Here is a 9367-nt window from a genome sequence, read left to right on the forward strand (position 1 = left end):
TTTTTTATCTAATTTTAACAAAATAATATAATTTAATTAATTATATGTATTAAATTTTAATTAATAATAAATATTTTTAAAAAAGATATTTTAAATATTTTTATTGAAATGTCTCCCATAATGTATATAATGTATATGGTAGACTAACAAAGACATCATGGTAATTCAAAGAACTATGTGAGGGCTTTTACGTCCAAAAAGTTATATTTCATATTTCGAATGAATCGTAAATACTCGCACGGTGTGGCGCTTTTATTTTTGAATTTATTTTTATTGCATATGATTTTAAATTACAGAAATTTCGCGGCTGGGCCAATGACCATATACTAATTCACAATATTTTTTTTTGGTGACTCTAATTCACAAGATTTGTGATATATAATAATCAACTTATAGGTATGTGAAGTAATAAGTTTATTTATCTGGTTAAACAAATATTAATATGGAATAATTTATTAATCAATAATAAATTTTTAAATATTTTTAATTTAGATTTATAACGAATTAATTTTTAATTTATTAAACTAATTTTTAGTTTGATAATAAATTCTAAAATATAAATTAAGTATGTAATTTTTGACAATATCATGTGTGGCATAATAATAACACATTTAACTGCATTAAATTTTAAGAGAAATTATCATCACAAAATATTAGTTTTTATTCTGATTATAATTTTTAGTAGGTAGTTTTTTTTATTAGCCAATTCTCAATAAAAATACTAATGTAATGAGTTATAAGCCTTAATGAGAATCATACCACAAAAGTTAGTTTCTATAATAAAAAATTTGAAGATTTTATAAAACTCTTTTTCAAATATTCGTCCAGGAAAATTTAAAACAGAATAATTTTTAATTTAATTATTTTACGATTATAAATTTAAAAAATTAAATTAATCAATATAAAAATTAGTTAAAAAACTAAAAAGGATTAATAATACTAATTAAAATAAAAATTTAATTTTGATACACCAACAATATAAAATATTTTATATAATTATACAATCACATTCATTTTTTTGGATAATTATTTGTGTGATCATGTAAAAAGTAATTATTTTTACTTATATAATATTACGTAATTAGATGTACATATAAAATTATTTTATATCGATCATACATAAAATTAAATTCTTAAAATAATATCTAAAAAATTAAGTATGCTTCAATTTGGTTATCAAATCATCAAACGTCTCAAATTAGTTTACAAAAAATACAACCGTGATCATGAGTTAGATAGATCCTTACATCAACATAGATATCAATATATTATTAAATTAAATGCATGCACGACCATTTTCACTATCGAAAATATTTAGTAACAAAAAAAAAATCAACCAAAAATAATTATAATTTATTTTATTTAATATTTATTAATTGTTATTTTTAACTTTTTTTTGTCTCCCAAATATTACTAAAGTAACCCAAAATCAAAATCCACTAGTGTATGTTGATGTGGTGCCAATGCATATTGAAAAGGTGACGGAGGACATCTAACCAAAAGAGGTTAACGATAAATAAATTTTCAAAAAATTTAAAGTGTGATAAAAAAAAATTAGAGATCAAATTTTAATATAAATTTTTATAAATATTTAAAATTAAAATATATTTTTATTCTTAAAATTTTATAATTTTATGTCAAATAAATTTTTAAAAATTTGTTTATTATGAATGATTACATATTTTAAAAAAATAAAAAATATAGAGATTAAATTTTGTTTTGATTTTTTTTGTGCACTTTTTAACAAAATATTTACTAAATTAGACCACTTTTTTCTGTCATTTACAAAAAAAAAATATTTATAAGTTATTTTTATTATATTTTTAAATCATATTTAGTGATTGTTTTGTTAATAATATATTTCAATCTTTCGAGTTGTTAACTCATCAAACTAAATATGTGGCAATTAATTAAGAGGACCAACTATGCTACATCTTTATCTAATCTTTCTCTTCTTTCGATGTTAATTTGATCACGTAGTGGGCAATATAGTTCGATTAAACATTAAACACAAGCAAACAAACACAACATGGATTCCTTCCTATACATGGCTCTCGAAAGAAACGAAATTTCTTAGCTCGAGCATAATGGAACAATAGGGACCCTGAAATATGTCATCCGTACGTAGGGTCGACTCATATATATAAAGGGTCTGGTTGGTTGAACAACTCAACTTAATCAAGATTTTGTTTTCCTTAGATTCCTCCTAACCGAAAAGAGCCATGTGTTAGGCTAGGCTTCCAAGAATTCAATTTGATTTAGACAACTAAATTAATATATCTATCTCATGTTAGGAATACAAAATGAAAAACTAACCACATCGAAAATAAGGAATCCACTAATAGAGAAGAGTGTACCTTAATTTATATGTATATCATATCATTCAAGATGCTACTGTGACCAATATATGCACCTTATTGATAGACCAAAACAAGGCCAAACTTAAAATACATGAAACCTATAGTAGTCGTCATGCTTGGATACCTAGATGCATAGTATAAATGCCAAAGGATTGAAGTTGCCCTGAGAGAGAAATGGAGATAGGGTATTGTTGTAATTGTAATAAGTTGTACTAAATGAGGCACCACCCCCATTTCCTCCAAATTAAGATGACATAATCATCATGATACCCCTCCCCACCACCACCATTAGGCATAAAATAGCCTAGTTGGATGGTGGGAAAGGCATAGTGATTGCTCTAATTTGCATTTAAGAGATATAGGAATTGGAGTACCAGAGAGCTTCAATTCTTCATGTGGGAAGAAATTAAACCTGCCTCATCATATAAAAGTAAGGCCATGAAGTGGTTGATTGAAAGGGGGGGTTTTTAAAGGGAGCGAATGAGTTAGTATATATATATATATACAAAAGGGCATGTTCGCTTAACGTATTAGCATCTTCCAAAGGATATGCGACCACTACCTTCATTCATTGCTCCACACACTTGATGGCCACTCCTTTTCGCTATTAGTCATTTTCTTTTTTCATTTTTTTAATTTACTTTTTATTTTTAATATCTTATTTTAATTATATAAAATATTTAAAATATTCTTATATTTTAATAAATAATAATATATATTATTTTTAAATTTATTTTAAAAATATATGTTAAAAATAAGATTAGACATACTAAAATTTAATAGTATTTAAATATATTTAAATGTATCTAAATTTTGTTTAAAACACAATTAAACATAATAAACAACAAGTTAAATCGAATAAATATCAAAGAATATCGTATCCGAAATATATTGACATACGCTACGACACTATAACTCAAAAAGATATCCGTATTTGGAGACTAATTAATTTTGAGAGTTAAATTAGATCTACTTAATTTCGAAAAAAATTTCCACATCGACACTGTTTAGAATGGCAAGCAGTGAGTTATTCATGTCACAAGCCACGCGCCATGTTTTAGAAAAGTTCACAGGCTGCATCTACGTATGGACAACGCATGTAATATCATGCGCGTGTGGTATATGCTTCATGGAACAAAATCTTATTCCTTATTTCCTCCATGATAAATATTTAAAAGAAAAATCTAGGGCAGCAATTTTATTACATTTTGGCCAGTATGTAACTAACAGAAAAATGTGAGTTATTGGATAAAATCTCACACTAATCTCACATTATCAAATCATCATTAATGACTAATTGATGACTACCAATCATAAATGTTGCTGATCCCTAACATTATTCATATTTAAATAAATGAAAGCAAAATGTCTTTAACAATTAATTCTTTTAAGAAAAGTTGTGTTAAATCTTGAAAAAGGGTGGTTTAATTAAGTAGAAGTTTCGTCTCACGTTCTGATTACCAGAAATGGTGTAAAGTAATTTTGGGGTTAATTATGTTGGGGTGGTTGCATTGACATGTGAGGCTTATTGTGACACATATGGAAAGAGAATAATATTAGTGCGGTTTTTGACTTAGGTCATGAACTAGCATTACTACCAAGCAAGATTCAAGAACCTTACAACGTATATACCCAGATCGTAATTGTTTTGGATTTTTTATTTAAATTTATGTGATTATGTCATATACTTTAAGGTTTTTGCATAATGTTGATCGTAAAAAATATATACATAGCATATTCATTTGTGCAATTTATTTTCAACTCGTCGCTCATAACTCATCCAGTGATGCCTAGAATTCCAAAAGCTTCCACCTAGAATCACACACGCACACGCGCACCGCAAGCACGTACTACAGATACAATAAAAATATTAAATAATATGAATAATAGGTATATTAAATGTTTAATTTATTAGGTATGTGGATGATTATTTTAATATTAAAATTTAGATAAATATTTTAAAAGTGTAGTGTATTTTTACTTTATTAGACCAATTTTAAAATACATTGTTCACAAAAGATATTATCTACCTAACAAAGTCCATATATAAAAGGGTGGGATGAGTCCTGTTCGTAATTGAATTTATTGTGGTGTAAAAGTGACTCTATAATCATTTTATCCTGATACCATATAAGAAATTAAGTGTATTTAATTTACAATCCAACTATATATTCAAATATTTTTGTATCCAAGTCCAATCAAGTAAGCTCAAATTCAACAAAAACTACTTTCATTACACCCGCGTATACACATGCGTGTTTCAATAACGCTTTTTTATCTTTGCGTTCTTCCTTATTCTTCTTCGCTTTCCTCCTTCTTTGTCTTCACATTTCTTCTTCTTTTTCGCCTTCCTCCTCCTTCTTTTTTGTATTCATTCTTCTTCTTCACGTGTTTTCTCTCAACCGTCAATTTTTTATTGTTGCGGTTGTTACTGTATTTTTTCTTTTCCTTCTTTTAACTGAGGTTCATTTGGATCCAGAAATAAATCGAATTTGGTTTAGATTTGGTGAATACTTAATAGTAGAATCAAGTGAACCTAACTTAATTCCCAAATGAACCAAATTCAATTTAAATTTGAACAAAATGTGATAAACATTCAATCAGTAAGAAAAGCATAGTTCAATTCATTTCTGCATGCAAATGAGCTCAATTAAACTAAGAAATGAACTGAATTTCTTAAGGAATAACAAATTTGGTAAATACTTCACGTTAGAATCAAGTGAACCTAACTCAATTTCCAAATGAACCGAATTCGATTTAGATTTGAAAAAAATGTGATAAACATCCAATCAATAAGAAAAAATATTTCATTTCATTTCTACATGCAAATGTACTCAATTAAACTAAGAGAGGAATTGAATTTCTTAAAGAATAATAAATTTAGTAAATACTTAAAAATAGTATCAGGTGAACCCAATTCCATTCACAAATGAACCGAATTCGATTCATATTTGAACAAACAGTTAAAAAACTACTTAAAGAATAAAAATTTGGTCAATACTTATCGGCAGCATCAAGTGAACCTCAATTAACACACAAATGAACAGAAATAAACTAATAAATGAACCAAAATTATTTAATGATGGTATAAGAGAAAATCAAAACTAATAAAGATGTTAGCAAAATGTTGGTATTATTGTTGATAGCGATAATAAAAAAGAAAAAGAAAAAGACGCAACGTTGGAGAAGAAGGAGGAGGAGGAGGAAGAGGATGAGGAGAATGAGGACCTGCGCGAATTTGGAAAAAGAAGAAAAAAGACGAGGAGGAGGAGAAGGAGAAAGAAACAGAAAAAGAGATGGAGAAGGAGAAGTAGAATAAACGCGTGATTTAAAAAATTATTATAACAACTTGATTATACTTGGTTAAATATTTTACTTGAATGTAAAATTTCATTCTTTAATTTATTATTCCAAAAACTACCTCAAAAAATAAGAATTATCACACTTATAAAAACTATCAAACTTTTAATTTTAGACCATGTGAGATTTAATAGAGAAAATGGGCCAAGAAATGCAAAGAAGATAGGAGGCCACTTAGATAAAGACACCTAAAACGTCTTGTTTTAAAGATATTTTTATATTTTGTTTTAATTGGTTTCTGTATAATTTATTCGTTGTTTCTCATCACATATTATTAAATTCCTCAAAAGATTTTCTTTCCAAAAACAATAAAAAATATTTAATTTGGACTAAAACAAAAAAGGTAATAGATTAACTATTAAATTTTTTAAAAGATTATTTACATAAAAAAATACATCACATTCATCAAAATATATATATATATATATATAACTAATTCAAACCTCTTAAAATTTTTAAAAATAAAAAAATAATTAATTTATATTCATACAATATATAAAATAATTAATATAAAATAATTTCTATATTATTATTATATTATAGATTAAGATTCACTAATTTAATTTTTTTTAATATAAGCATTAGAAATAAATAAAATTTTTATATTTAAATGTAGTATAACAAAATATATATAATATTAATTAGTTCTTAAAAAATTCTAAAATAATAGTTTTTTATTTTAGTAAAATAACTATTTATTAAAGTAGACAAATTAATTATTTTTTTCTCATATACAATTTTTTTAAGACATAAAAATAATTAATTAGGACATTGGTTAAGATAATTAAAATCACTATTTCATTGAATTTTTAATTTAAAGAAAAATCCTAGTAACGTTTCAAATTCGAAATTTCTATACCAAAATTAACTAGGATTTTTATTTAAATAAAAAATTCAATGAAATAGTGACTTTAATTATCTTAACCAATGTCCTAATTAATTATTTTTATGTCTTAAAAAAATTGTATATGAGAAAAAAATAATTAATTTATCTACTTTAATAAATAGTTATTTTACTAAAATAAAAAATTAATCTTAATCTATAATATAATAATAATATAGTAATTATTTTATATATTGTACGAATATAAATTAATTATTTTTTTATTTATAACATTTTAAGAGGTTTGTTATATATATATATTTTGATGAATGTGATATATTTTTTTATGTAAATAATCTTTTAAAAAAATCTAATAGTTAATCTATTACCTTTTTTGTTTTAATTCAAATTAAATATTTTTTATTGTTTTTGGAAAGAAAATCTTTTGAGAAATTTAATAATATGTGATGAGGAATACTGAATAAATTATACATAAACTAATTAAAACACAACATAAAAACATCTTTAAAAAAAAAACGTTTTAGATGTCTTTATCTGAGTGGCATCCAAAAAAAGAAACATCAACAAATAGGTAGAGCTTTTAGTTTCAATTGTTTTTGTTGTTTTTTATTTTCGGGGTAAAGAGGTACACGATTACTTCAAGATTTAGGTATTAAGGCCCAATTAAGTCAATAAACGTGGCAATAAAAACCTTAGTTCTTTGCCCGTTTGCTTTACCAAAAATTGTTTAGCTTCATGTTTTGGTAGATAAAATAGTTGAGCTAAAATTGGGTCATGTCTATCAAGTATCAACCTTTCTGGGCTTCAATTATAAAGTACAACAATAATATGGGTTTAGATTATTCCATCTATGACCCAGAGCAAAATTCTATTCCACTTGCTCAAATGCTCAATGCCAAGAACATTTGAATGTGCCAAGATGCATAATCCAAATCAAGATGCAAGCTTTGTCTAAAAAATAAGCTTTGTCAATTTATTTACACATGGGAAAATGATGATTAAGTGGGAATTGTCCAAGTGACAGTTATAGTTAACTAAGTGCTGCTAAAAACGTACTAGCCACTCTTCAAGTTTTCTCTGAAACGGTGCATAGCCGTAAAATGCAATCCACGAAAACCACCCACCTTACTATAATAAAAGCATATACCCCTAACATGCTCAGAAACCTTAAATTATTGTTCTTCCTGAAAAACAAATAACAAGGGGAAAATTATGAAATGCTAATATAAACCTCTCCGGTTTTTGTTGTAATGTTTCGTTGCCGTTAATAGATGAGGAAAAATTTTCTCAAGAAAGTACTTCTTACATAAGCGTTCATATCGATCCCTTTAAAGGTGCGTGCATGCGTAAATATCATTAAGAAAAAATAATTATTTATATTCATGAATTTTACAAATACTAATAAAAATACATATTAAATAAGAAAAATTAATATTATACTCATAAAAATAAATTTTATGTGATAAAGATATCATTTTAATTTTTTATTGACTTTTTAATAAAATCTTTAAATTACCCCAATCCTTTATCTTTAACCTTAACTTCATCACCAATTTCGCCACCAAAATAACGGGGCGAACCCAGATGCAATGACGACCGCGTCAGAGCCTTCCGCCTCCACCTCCACAACAAACGACGTAGAATGCCGCCGCTCTCTTTGTCTCTCCATCTCGTGAACTTTTGCCAGAAATAAAAATTCAGATGCGCAAGTTGAAGCTACTTATAAGTTGGATTTCTCAGAAATTAAAATTCAGAGGAAGACTGTCCGGGAAGGATAGAGAAGTGCAACACAATGGAGTTCAAGTAATTCAAGTAATCAGCAAGAATGAAAAACAAACTTAGACAAAAACTCAAACCATCAACAACAAAGAATTGATTCCAAAGCCAAATAATCCAAAAACAAAAAAACTAAGCAAATAACTCCAAATTCAAACACAGATATAACCCATTTCCCCTCTTGTAACCCCTGCCCAAATCAGAACTAATGGTGTATGCCAAGCCTATCGACGTTGCTGAGCTAGACCGGCGGCTGCTACTTGAACTCTGCAAGAAGACAAAGCGCTGATCGGAGATTGATGACGCTTGCTCCATCGGCATCAAGCACAACTCTGTTCTTCTCATTTGATGCGAGCGCAACCTACATCAACCAAGGACGCTACATTCGGGTCAATGGGTCTTTCTCGACATCAAGACAGAATCGCTACAAGTGTTGTCGGTGACCTTGAGAGAGCGTGGTTTAGGTTCCTGATCTGGTTGTCTGAATCTACGAATCTTGTTGAGCCTCCTCTATTCTCTTTTCTTCCCAATGCAAAAAGCCAACTTGGTCTTGAAGTCGTCCCATTGAGGCATAGTTGTTAGAACTGGACCGACCCACCTAATCGGACCAAAAAATTAGTGACAAAATCGGTCCAAGTGAGTCATCTGACTGGATAAGAAATCGAACCGGTGAGATTCGATTTGAATCGGTCAGTTTTGACCAAAAGCGAAGAACCAGCAGATTTGAAAAATCCGAACCGGTTTGGACTCCTTTTTTTTTTTTCCTTCGCAACCTGAAACGGCGTCGTTTTAAAGTTTTAAAAACAAAAAAAACCCCTAGAAGGCTAAAACGGCTAACATGCACGAACACCGTTCCTCCAAACTCCCAACCCCACCGGAGACAGTGAGATCTAACCCACTCTCAGTCACACTGTGACATAGAGAAGCTCGGACCACCCGACCACTGGCCAGCGCCACCGCCATCGCACGATTGCTGCAACGTCGTCGGCTACTTTGACTCGTCTCGGTGGCCCCTGTGCATCTCGGC

Source organism: Arachis duranensis, chromosome 8, assembly GCF_000817695.3.
Source record: "Arachis duranensis cultivar V14167 chromosome 8, aradu.V14167.gnm2.J7QH, whole genome shotgun sequence".
NCBI classification, from domain to species: Eukaryota; Viridiplantae; Streptophyta; class Magnoliopsida; order Fabales; family Fabaceae; genus Arachis; species Arachis duranensis.